This window comes from Zootoca vivipara, chromosome 14 (genome assembly GCF_965207765.1).
Source record: "Zootoca vivipara chromosome 14, rZooViv2.hap1.1, whole genome shotgun sequence".
In the NCBI taxonomy this organism is placed as follows: Eukaryota; Metazoa; Chordata; class Lepidosauria; order Squamata; family Lacertidae; genus Zootoca; species Zootoca vivipara.
Window position 1 is genome coordinate 11,133,979 of NC_142597.1, and position 12,298 is coordinate 11,146,276.

The following is a 12,298-nucleotide window of genomic DNA, read 5'->3' on the forward strand; positions in this document are numbered from 1 at the left end:
ATTAACAATAAACAATTCTAAGTAAGCGTAAAGGTAAAGGGACCCGTGACCATTAGGCCTAGTCGTAACCGACTCTAGGGTTGCGCGCTCATATCGCATTATTGGCCGAGGGAGCCGGCGTATAGCTTCCAGGTCATGTGGCCAGCATGACAAAGCCGCTTCTGGCAAACCAGAGCAGCACATGGAAACGCCGTTTACCTTCCCGCTGTCTGTAGCGGTTCCTATTTATCTACTTGCACTTTGACGTGCTTTCGAACTGCTAGGTTGGCAGGAGCTGGGACCAAGCAACGGGAGCTCACCCCGTCACAGGGATTCGAACCACCGACCTTCTGATCGGCAAGCCTTAGGCTCAGTGGTTTAACCCACAGCGCCACGTGGGTCCCCTGCTAAGTAAGCATATAGAGCACAATTGTGATAGTTGACCCTTCAAAACAAAATTCTGTTTTCTCCTTTGGTATTTGTTGAGATTTGTAATCTAACCCTATCCAAATGGGTACCCTTCCTTATCTCATTAAACATAATACGGGCCATGGAAGCTAAATTACTGATATTTATGATTTACATATGGGAAGTTGAGGTTGATGGAACTACACTTGCCAAGGAGACCCAGTTTTGCATGTGGGAAGTATGGATACTCTTATACAGCCACTGCCTTTCCATAGATTGTTTGTGGCATCTACATAGTCAATTACCATAATTCTAATGTAGCATGTTTCATAGATTTGGCCGAATGGATATTTCCAAAACACTGTCAGCTTGTATCATTATCTGAGCCTCTCTACATTGTGTGTGTTTTCAGCAGAGAGTCTGGGCTCTTTTGCACTTCATAACATGTGGCAGATAATATGATACTTGGAAGACTCATGCTTCTGTTTTTTTTGCTGTTTGTTTCCTTGTCAAAGAGAAGAAGTTGCAAGCTTCCCACACTGCAAGGTGTGAAAACTTCACACTAAAACAGTCCTGTGCACACTTACCTGGGAGTAAGTTTCCTTTGACTCAGTGGGACTTGTTTCTGAGGAGACATGTGAAGTGTTATGCTATACCTAGCCTCCCTCCAGGGATCCCCACCCTGCCCAGGTGGGAGGTAGTGAATGAGATGCACAGTGAAAACCAGAAACAGAAGATGCACATTCACTAAAGCATCCTCAGACAATCCTTGTGTTTTCCTCCCAAACTGGGGTAGGTCAGGGGATGTTGCTGCAGTTGCTATTGGGTCATGGTTAGGGTTGCCACCTGTCCCTAGAAAACATGATCATCCTTTTTTTTTGGAAGAAAAGTGCCCCCTTTCCTGTTTGGAATTCAAATGGGATGCCATTTTTCATGTATTTGAGCTTCTCCTCCTCTTCCTCAAAACTGTGGGAGCAGAGCAGAGGGCGGGTCTGGTGGGAGGAAGAGAGCAAGGATGCTGAGTGGGACTATTGAGGGTGAGGTGAGGCCAGAAGGTGGAGTTTGAGAGGGAATATTTTTATGTGGGCAGAGGGTGGGTCGCAGAGAGCGCGAGAGGGGGGTTTGCAGTGCACAGGCCCGCTATGGTGGAGTCTTGGGTTTTGCGTGGGCAAAGAGTGGGAGCAGGGTTTGCAGGGGCCTGATGGAAAGGAGGAAAGAGTTTTTGTGTGAGCAGAGGAAACGGAGGACCCCCCCCCCCTCAAACCCATGTCATATTTTACACAACCAAAAGGTTGCAACCTAGTTGTGGTTGTGATTGTGCTGCTGAGCTGAACCAGTGAAATCAGAACTGAGAAAGATGCTAGCATTTGGTGTCAACTTAGTGCTGCATGAACATTTGGTTTTTACAAAGAGCTGTGATGGTTGTCTTTGCTGTGCCCTGGTCTTGCGATGTATGTGAGTGCAAAATAAAAACCTGAGCGAGACAGGCTAAGTTTAGATTGTGTTGGTAAATGATGGGGGCCTTCTCATGGGCGTAGCCGGGCAGGGACAGGGGGCAGCAGCTGGCCCCCATCAATAAAAATAAATAAAAATACTTAACCAACTGAGGTTCTGCTCTCCTAATTTTTGGTTCTGCCCCCCACAACAAAAGCCTTTCCCCACAACAAAAAATCCTGGCAATGCCCATGGGCCTTCTTACAGCAGAGTCAGAATGCATGTCTTTGGCTGGTCTTTCAAGAAGTTCTTGATTTTGATGTAAAATTGGACATTTAAATGGAGCCCCCGTTTCCCCCTCCTTTCTCTCCTAACAACCATTAACCTTTTTAACTTTCCTCTTGACTGCTAAAAGACCCCAAAACACAAAGGCGAATCTCAAAGTGCTAGAAAAATGAATTTGATTCTAAAAACACTCCAATAAACATTTATTATTTTACAATTACACCATTTCCCCCTGTTCTTTGTAATTTTCCTCCCTCATTTCCATGGGTGTAGTCAGGATTTATGTTGGGGGGGGGCAGCTTCATGTTTGGGAGGGGCAGAACCTCAGTTAAGTATTTTTTATTGATTTACTTGATGGGGGGGGGAGCTGTCCCAGCTGCCCCCCGTCTATGCCCATGCTCTTTTCTTTGCTCTTAGTTTGTTGCTACTAAAATGTGTCTTTGGGCTTCCTATCTAGAAACCCAGTGGGGGTTTTTTGGAGAGGAAGGAAGCAGCATTTTTGTTTTTTCTTAATTAAACACTGAATTATTTAGAATACCTATATTGTGCTTTATAACCTCAGGAAGCTCTGGAAGTGGCTTCAAAGGGCTACAGTCAAATTTGTTTAGAATCAGAAATTACTTAAGCTCTACACAAGCGTTGCGTAAAACCTACATGCATGTGAGAATGAGCCTGCTAAACTCCACCTCCTGATAGTTTCTCTGTACTTCTGGAAGCTCCACATTCATTTTTGAATCCTCATTTTCTTGGGTTCTTAGACATGTGGAGAATCACCTTCCACAAACTGAACGGCAATGTGAAGGATGGCAAGAGGGTGTGGAACCTTGGGTCCTTATCTCTGCCCTGTCCGCTCATGTGTAGGCTTTACACATGAATAGAACACGCCCTTAATATTATGGCAGAGGTGGGAGAACCTGTGGCCCTGTAGATGTTGTGGGACTCCAGCTCCCACCAGCTGCAACCAGCATGGTCAACGCTCATGGATGAGATGGGAGTTGTAGTCTAACATCATCTGGAGGGCCACAATTTTTCCACCCCTGTACCATGTTCTCCACATATGGAACCAGGATTATTTAGACATGGTCCTGCCCTCATCCTTGTTCTTCCTTGGTGTCAAACCCAGAGGCCTAGTGGTAAATTTTGAAGTGCAAGAGCACATCATGAGAACCTCCATGGCCATACAGTTCTTGAACTTGATCAGTTCTGGAAGTCCGCTCGACTCCCAAAACCATTCGAAAACTAAGGCGTGACGTCCAATTGGCTGCAGGAGCTTCCTGCACTCAAGCGGAAGCTGCATTGGATGTTCGGCTTCCGAAAAACATTCGAAAACCGGAACACTTACTTCCAGGTTTTTGGTGTTTGGGAGCCGATTGGTTCGTCAACTAAGCTGTTCGAGAACCAAGGTATGACTGTACTCCCAGTTTATAATGCCCACTTTGTTAGGAGCAGCATGACTGAAAATCTGTGCTAGTTTCCTGGAAGTAAGGACCGCTTGAGTCCTTATATCCTAGCTTGTTTACTGTTGAGATCATATGGAGGAGAGCTGTTTCCATCATCATCATCATCATCATCATCATCATTATCATCATCATCATCAAAATTTTACTTGTACCCAGACACTCTGGGTGGCCATGTTACAGAGGCCCAACTGGCTGGCATCTCTTGAAGACCTTTTTATGCCAACTGGCCTCTGCAACTGTTAGATTTCTAAACTGGGAGTTTTAACTGACTGCATAGGTTCAACATGTAAAACACACTAAACTTCAACAAAAGATCTTCATTTGCCAGAACAAAGAGAGGGACCTTCCGTTGCTCTGGCAGATGATGCCAGAGGAGCTTTGTTGCCCTTTGTCCCCTTTCACTACACCACTGGCAACTCACACCAAAATCCTCTGAGGCAAGGAGATGGGGCTGAGCAGCTGGGACTCAGCCCATGATGGAACACTCCTCCCTTGCTGGCAGTCGGCAGTTGCCAGGCAACAGCTTGCAGTGACGTCCTCTGATTGTATTTTTTAATCTGTTCGGAAAGCCTTCTTGGGAATGTTTTTTCCCCCCTTGTGAAAGCCGTTAAAATATATTTAATTGATTAAAAATGACCCTCTCCCTGTGATCCCTTAAATTGCTAATGGGTGGTTCCCTTGCACGTAAGATCTCTTAAAGTGAGGATTAATCCGTAGGGATGTGTATCTCAAGGCACATGTTCCCCAAGGGCATTTTCATCTATTACTCCTCTTAAACTTCCTTAGGTACGCGGGTGGTGCTGTGGTCTAAACCACTGAGCCTTGGGCTCGCTGATCAAAAGGTTGGCAGTTCGAATCTCTGCCATGGGGTGAGCTCCCGTTGCTTGGTCCCAGCTCCTGCCAACCTAGCAGTTCTAAAGCATGCCAAAAAGTGCAAGTAGATTAATAAGCAGGAAGGTAAACGGCGTTTCCGTGCACTGCTCGTGTGTCGGTGTTCCGTTGCGCGAGAAGCGGCTTAGTCAGGCTGGCCACATGACCCAGAAAAACTGTCTGCAGAGTGGACAAACGCCGGCTCCCTCGACCTGTAAAGCGAAATGAGCGCTGCAACCCCAGAGTCATTTGTGACTGGACTTAACTGTCAGGAGTCCCTTTACCTTTAAAGTTCCTTAGGCACTCAGCAATCTTGCTGTCACTTTGTGTGTATGTGTGTGTGGAGAGAGAGAGAGAGAGAGAGAGAGAGAGAGAGAGAGAGAGAGAGAGAGAGAGAGAGAGAGAGAGATCGCTTCCTAAATGGACTCTTAGGTATAGCTTATGATGGATTATTTGTGTGGGAGGGTGTCTTGGACAATGCATTCCTACCATTTCTATTCTTTTATGCCCCAACTGCTACCCAGTCACTAAGGCTGTGCTCTTGCATGCCAGTTTTCACAGTAGCATGAGTGCAGGGTCTATTTATTTCTTTGTTTGGTAAAATATGATTATATGGGCGGCATCCCTTAGCATTCAAGAATCTCTCTTGGCTGCTTCTTCTGGACCATATGTGGAACCCTGATTTGCCATTGTAGGAAGTGATTTAGAAATAATTTTGGTTACTAATAGTTCTGCAGCCTGAAGCACTTTGCTATTTATTATTTCATTTTACTTAGGAATAATACTGATTAAGTTTTACTGACTTCTGTTTCAGATAGGTATTTAAATACGTGGTGCTAAGAAGTAGAAAAAAACCCAGGAAAAAATCAGAACATCACTTTGTATGCAGTGAGGAAATGGTTGCAAATTACTGCATCTCTGTCTGTGACTTTATAAGCTGTCATTTTGACCAGAGGTAGTTAATTTCAGATCTCTTGAGTGGTTCAGAAAAGGGTTTGAAAGAACACATAAAATGTTTGTCTTTATTTTGAAACTACTTTAAAAATGAAAGCAGGTGGGGCTGTAATGATAAAATCAGAGATACAAATACAAAGGCCTTCCAGATATTTTGGATTACAGTTAGCATCCTCCTTGGCCATTGGCCATGATGGCTAGTGCTGATGGGAGTTGAAGTGCAACAACATATAGAGGACACCAGGTTAGGGATGGCCATTCTAGGGCAATGGGGCATAGATGTGCATAGGAAACAGCTTTAAAGTGCAATGTTGTTGTTTAGTCGTGTCCGACTCTTCGTGACTATATGGACCATATCACGCCAGGCACTCCTGTCTTGCACTGCCTCCCGCAGTTTGGTCAAACTCATGTTCGTAGCTTCGAGAATACTGTCCAACCATCTTGTCCTCTGTCGTCCCCTTCTCCTAGTGCCCTCAATCTTTCCCAACATCAGGGTCTTTTCCAAGGAGTCTTCTCTTCTCATGAGGTGGCCAAAGTATTGGAGCCTCAGCTTCACGATCTGTCCTTCCTTAAAGTGCAATACAGAATGTTATGAGTTAATGTGCATCCCCAGTTAAAAGGATCACGTAACAGGTGATGGGAAAGACCCCTTGCTGAGATCTCGGGAGGCCCACCATTGCCAAAATACTCGAGAGCTGCCTTAAATCAAGGCAGACTGTGTTGTTCATTTAGCCCAGTATTGTTGACTCTATTCTGAACAACTGGAAGGCACTAGGTTGGGGAAGGCTATCGTTGTATTTGTATCTCCTATTTCATCAATGTGGTTGTAATTTCCTCTTCCACTTTTGTAGTTTATAAAGCAGTAACATTTCCAAATGTGTCAGGAATATGCACTGTATAATCTTGAATTATTTTAGGCTACTCCGTGAGGCATTATAATTCAGACTGCTGTCCAAACCTGGGTGTTACTTTCATGCCAAACTGAGTACAGTGGTACCTCTACTTACGAATTTAATGCGTTCCGAACGCACATTCGTAAGTCTAAAAAGTTTGTAAGTCGAATCCCATAGGAATGCATTGGGAGAAAAAATTCATAAGTAGAAAAAATCCTATCTAAACCGCATCCAAGATGGCGGACGGAGCTCCATTCGTAAGTAGAAACATTCGTAAGTAGAGTTATTCGTAAGTAGAGGTACCACTGTATACTTGCCATGACTGCTGAGTTCTGGCCAGCTTCTCCTTCCCCTAAGACCCAAATCCCATCGCAGAAGTTTGCCATGGCGGTAAATCATTTCCTGTGTGTGTGTGTGTGTGTGTGTGTGTGTGTGTGTGTTTCATTGTCTTTGTGGATGCAATACCACTTGGTCCAAGTTACGCTAATGTTTGTGTTCCGCTGTCGTCTCTGGCTGAAAAGGTTTTGTAGGATTTTGTGTAGGGTTGTTGTTGTTGTTGTTGTTGTTTAGTCGTCTTAGTCGTGTTTGACTCTCTGTGACCCCATGAACCAGAGCATGCCTTGGGAACTCTCAGTTTCTTCTCAAAGCTTCTCCTTTTTATGTCCATGGTGTTTTCATGGCAAAATACTGGAGTATGTTGCCAGTTCCTGCTCCAGGTGGATCACATTTAGTCAAAACTCTCCGCTATGACCTGTCCGTCTTGGGTGGCCCTGCACGGCATAGCTCATAGCTTCTTGGAGTTATTCAAGCCCCTTTGCCAAAGGACAGGAATTCTACACTTTTAATAGAGGAGGTTCACCTACTGAAATTCCCTCTTATGCATAACTATTAAAGGTGTGCTAGGACTTCAAGCTGTATTTTGGAAAAGCTGGAACCACCTTCTAAAAGCTTATGACTATTCCAGGTATAACAGGCATATATATTTTAGTGCTTCTGTCACTGATGCATACTGGATAGAACTCAGAGGAAGTTAGTATACTTCTCCCTATACAATGCCAGGAATAGATTTGAAGCCATTTTTATTCTTTTTTAAAAAGTGGTTTTTTTGATTATATTAAAAAAATAGGTGTATATGTGCATATGTCCTCATTTACGGTAGCTCTTAAACAAGCAAATCGATTTTAAAAAAAATTCTCTTAGGAGTGAAACTGATTACTCCAGAAGCTGCTTGAGATCCAATCTAGCCAATTTCATCACTCCATTGATCTGACTAGGGAAACAGTTGCAATTAGAAATTAAGAACATGGAACGAAGAAGCTCCCCCTGGCCCTTACTATTACACTTGTATCTTCATGCAGCTATTGATACAGGATTGTGACTAGTGCTATTGTAGTAGCGATAAGAGGAAAACTGGTTCTGCTGTTCCCCAGAACAAACACAGCCCAGGTTGCGTTGCTTCAACCACAAGGGAGATCTCTATGCTAGCTAAAGCTGTATACATTAATTCTGCTAGCTGGTTACCTTTGTGCAAAGGCTCTCCAGGTGGTCAGGGCAATTGTTGTGTAGTAAGCGGTTTAAAAATGCTGAATCATGCTTCAGTAGGTCAACTTAAGTAGTTTTGGATCCACCAACACTCACTCCATAGGTGGGAGCTTGAGTTCCAGTGCACCAGTAGTTCAAAAGCCTTGCCTATATCCCAGGATATGGAGCTCTCCCTCGTGAAGAGTAGCTCTGTAGAATTGACATTTATACATGATTTAAATATCTTGATATTTGAAGGTGCTCTTGACTCAAATTAATTTTTGGTTTATTTTGTTCTCTTTCATATATTCATTCAAATAACTTTCTCTTTGAATTCTTTTTCTTTGGTGATCACTCATAGTCAAGTAAGATTGTCTTCCATGAACACGGTCTTAACGGTGTGTCCATAGGTGACTGTGGAGGCAAATTCTGGATGCACATATCCTTCCACAGTGGGGACATAGGTTTCTGGGTGAGAGTTGATCAGGGTGAGGGTTTGCCAAATGTGCCTTCCTCTTAGCACGTTTCTCCCTTTCGTCCCGAATTTGAGCGTCTTCAAAGTCCATGGCACCTTTGGCAAAGGTTGTTCTCCAATTGGAGAACACTCCAATCCAATTGGATTACAGTACTTTGAAACTTAGGAATGTGGGTGGTGCTGTGGTCTAAACCACTGAGCCGTCTGGAGTTGCTGATCAGAAGGTTGGTGGTTTGAATCCACATGATGGAGTGAGCTCCTGTTGCTCTGTCCCAGCTTCTGCCAATCTAGCAGTTCAAAAGCACACCAGTGCAAGTAGATAGATAGGTATCACTGTGGCGGGAAGGTAAACAGCGTTTCCGTGCGCTCTGGCTTCCATCACGGTGTCCCGTTGTGCCAGAAGCGGTTTTGTCATGCTGACAACACAACCTGGAAAGCTGTCTGTGGACAATCGCCAGCTCCCTCAGCCAGAAAGTGTAATGAGTGCCGCAACCCCATAGTCGCCTTTGACTGGACGTCCAGGGGTCTTTTACCTCTTTTTTTTAAAAAAACCCTGACTATGAAACCTTGATGAGTGTGAGCATATATACTTATGTGTACTGTATACATGTTTCTGAGCAGCTGCTGAAAAGTCTGTAGCAGTTATTTAATGAAGAAGGTTGTTCTGAGCTCAATGGAGGGGGCAAATTTGTATACATGATGAAGATGATCCTACTTGAAGCTGTGCAGTAGAACGGTCAACAAGCTGTGGCTCATGACTAAAGTAGACCTTAATGCCTTTCTGGAGTGTGAAAAGCAGAAATGCTAACAAGGCCTTAGTCAACCAGTGTGAAGAAGATATAGGATAGCACTGAGTGACTTCAGGAGTTTCCCTGTACCCTGACAAGATTCAGGATCATGTCAACTGCTAAAATAATGACATCTTGTTTTTTCAGGTGTTTGCCTCCTGACTTGCCATTTTCCAATACAGAATTTCTTTTAGTTGTGAACAAAGGGAGAATAAAGCAATCAATCAGCAAGCAGGAATTTTTAAAATAGTTTTTTTAGTTTTTGTTTGTTTGCTTTTTAGATATTGGAACTTCTGTGGACTCAGCTTCATCTCTGTTTCACCCAAGAAGTTTTTTTTCCTGATGTCTTTTTGTAATGTAACTGAACTCTTCTCTGGAACACACACATTTAAAAATATCGATGTCAGAGTCCATTCTTACCACTTTTAATAATTTTTCTCTGCTTTAGGCTTCTCTGTGCTGAATTTTCCATGCACTTTTTGTACAACTCCGATTATTTTTTCTTATTTGCTTGAGGATATTTTATTTCTCCCTTATCAGAATTCTTTCTTGTGATTATTAAATATAGTTAGGTGTTTCCTGACCTTTGTCCTATGGACAACATTGTATTCAATTTTTAATAGTCTATTTTGTTCAGATTTCACTATTTTATTTTTAAAACATTTTTCTTTAATTTTTACCTGGGTTAATATTCTGTTTGGGTTTTTCTGCACCCTGTATACTGGAAACTGGATTGATCTAAGACTGCAGGATCCTGTTTGCTGGAACTTCACTTTGGGTTGATAGCTATGTTCTTTTTGAAAACTAAAAGGCCATGAAATTAGGACAGCTGGGACCATGTAGTAATCTTTAACTAAGGTGGGTTTGTTGTTGGTGAGCCAATGTTGGATTTAGCAGTAGTTAAATTGTAGTTAATTTTAATATTGCACATAATAGCCACTTTGCACATAATAGCCACTTTATTGTTTCTTAGATTTTTCGTCCCCAAAGATGTATTTATATATACAGTGGTACCTTTACTTACCGGTACGAATTTAATGCGTTCCAAATGCACATTTGTAAGTAGAAAAAAATTGTAAGTCGAATCCCATGGGAATGCATTGGGAGAAAAAATTCGTAAGTAGAACAAATCCTATCTAAACCGCATCCAAGATGGCGGACGGAGCTCCATTTGTAAGTAGAGGTACCACTGTAATATACTTTTGATTTCTCTTTATCAATGTTATGCTTATATCTTTCATAAACTAAAATGCATTCATTGGTCTTCTGCTGAAGACTGAATCTTTCCAAATGAATCTTTCCAAACAGATTGTAACCTCTTGTGTCTTGGTTGGTCACCAGCCTCTTACCCAATGATATAAACTGAGGACCCTCACTTTCAAAAGATAGGATTTGTTGTTGTTGTTGATGATGATGATGATGATGATGATTGAATGTAGGTTCGTTTGCAAATCCTATGTAGAGTTTCAAATAAGTAAATCCCATTAAACAAGAAGGACTTAATTCTGAGTAAGGATGCACAGGATTGTACTGAACCTGTTTCTGTAGCAACTAATTTACCTCTGCAATGTTAGCATGCAATGCAATTACTCCTCATTTGTACTGCATTATCTTTCTCACTGTTTATACTGGGATGAGCTAAAACTTCATTACGATCCAGAGAGCATAGAGAGCTGTTTTAGTCAATCCATTCTTTCTGGAACAGTTGGCTTTTTAATGAGCTTCAGTTAGTGATGTCTATTAACTTCACTGGGAATACTCTTGAGTAGGAGCAGCATTGGATATAACCCCATACTGTATATCTGAGACTTCCCATGCAAATCAGGCTGGCCGCTGTTAAAAACCCAGTACTGGTCTCCATGGTCTGATTCAGGCCAGGCAATTCTTACGCTTTCTTAAGAGTCCCACTGTCATGCAGAGAGCAGAGCACAATTTGTACCAACAAATATCCATCAAATATGCCCTCTAGCTTCTGACCTTAACTGTGGCGTCCACATAGCTATGGCCCAGCAACTTCACTACTGGTTGGAATTAGGGAATGAGTAATAGACAGCTGTTTGGAGTTGTTGACAGCAGAGCATCTGAGGTCAACCTTTGCTGAGCTTGTGGGTACCATGCTGGTGAACTGAGAATTATAGGCTTGTAGCTCAGCTCATTATCCTACACCAGAGTAGGATTAATTAGCCGAACTACTCATGACAGATGCTTATACAGCCTTTATTAGCCTTACAGTTCTTAGGAACATTGAAGGAAGAGCACTTCTTTTTTAAAAAATGCAAAATCTTAAGTGTTAAAAATTGTGTTAAAAGAATTCTCAGATAAAAGTAAGCTTGGTATGGTGGCTAAAGTTTTCGATTAGGGCTCAAATACCTATTGAGTCCTGAAGCTGTTTCTGTCACTCTTTTTGTGCTGCTCTGGAGGAGGGATGAGATAAAATGTGATTAATGAATATATTTCTAATCCCAACAAATAGTACTGCACGTCAGAGTTGCTAATAGTTATTTATTTATTTAATAAAATTAATATACCGCTTGATTGTAGAAAACCTCAAAGCGGTTTTTGTGTGTGAGAAAGGAGGGATGATTCGTGTAACTCACTGCATTCTCCCCTGCCACTTCCCCTCCAAGGCGGTTTTCCTTTAAGCTGGGAAGGGACCCTGAGGATCATCTAGTCCAACCCCCTCCAATGCAGGAATATGCAGCTGTCAGGAACTGAACCTGCAGCCTTGGTGTTGTCAGAACCACACTCTTAACCAATTGGGCAGTCCAGCTTTCAAGCGGCAAATAACATTCAAATAACATTCAACAGTAAAATAGGTCTTCCTGAAATCTTTGGAGCCCTTTTAGAGCTTTTAAAATTCTCATTCATCGCAGGTTTTTTAAAGAGACTGTAAGAGACTGGGTGGCCTCTTTTCACAGGTGCTGTGGTAGGTGGTCTCCTGCATCAGCAGGGAGGTGGACTGGAAAACCTTTGAGATGCTTTCCAACTCTTTAATTTTAGGACATTCTCATTGAACGAATTCAACAAGGGGCAATTTCTTTTCTCTTTTGCTCTCATCTGGAATAGGAATGCCGTGATGGGATGGGCTAAAAGGGAAATCTCTGTATGTTGAAATGTTTAAAAATGTTGCAAAAGTATCCTTAAAAAAACGAGATACTGCTGTGAATCGGATTCTTCCGAGCTGCAGGCATTAATCTCTGTTTTCTCCTTTTTTTCTGATGCAAATTTTTA

General features: G+C 42.5%; 1 protein-coding gene across 30 annotated transcripts in view; it reads left to right on the forward strand.

The window, feature by feature from the left end:
• Nucleotides 1-12,298, forward strand: part of CAMK2B (calcium/calmodulin dependent protein kinase II beta) — a 206,198-nt gene that overhangs the window by 37,045 nt on the left and 156,855 nt on the right. The window lies entirely within an intron of this gene.